The 518-nt window shown below is 42.1% G+C and overlaps 1 long non-coding RNA gene across 1 annotated transcript in view; it reads right to left on the bottom strand.

Annotated features, from left to right (window-relative positions):
- LOC119289722 overlaps positions 1-518 on the bottom strand; it is a 6,773-nt gene that overhangs the window by 1,195 nt on the left and 5,060 nt on the right. The gene's annotated exons all lie outside the window — the stretch shown is intronic.

The following is a 518-nucleotide window of genomic DNA, read 5'->3' as shown; positions in this document are numbered from 1 at the left end:
ATAGCAACATACCGAAGAACACACATGTGCTCAAAACGGTACCAAATTGCAGCTTCTGCCATGCAACAAAATTCAAGAATGAAACTAAGGGGCTATGCTGCAGAAAAGGAAAGATAAGACTAGCCAATCCAGATACACCACCTGAGCTCAAGAGACTTTGGACAAGCAACGACTCTGATGCAAGACATTTTCGGAACAATATAAGATTTTTCAATGGACACTTCTCGTTTACTACTTTATACTGCAACCTTGATAAAGAAACAACCGACATACGAACATCTGGTATATACACGTTTCGAGCACATGGTCAAATCTACCATAATATACACTCATTCGGTAACAGTCACTCAGATCCAAAGCATCTGGAGCTATACTTCTACGATGATGATCCAAGCTTGGAGCATCGGTACCGCCGTTGCCGCGAGGAAATGTACGAGCAAGACAAGCAGGTGATTCGAATAATAACCGACATTCTACGCGATAACCCATACTCTCAACAGTTTAGGAGTTTGGGACAA

Source organism: Triticum dicoccoides, chromosome 4A (genome assembly GCF_002162155.2).
Source record: "Triticum dicoccoides isolate Atlit2015 ecotype Zavitan chromosome 4A, WEW_v2.0, whole genome shotgun sequence".
Lineage (NCBI taxonomy): Eukaryota > Viridiplantae > Streptophyta > Magnoliopsida > Poales > Poaceae > Triticum > Triticum dicoccoides.
This window is presented reverse-complemented; position numbering and strand designations above follow the sequence as displayed.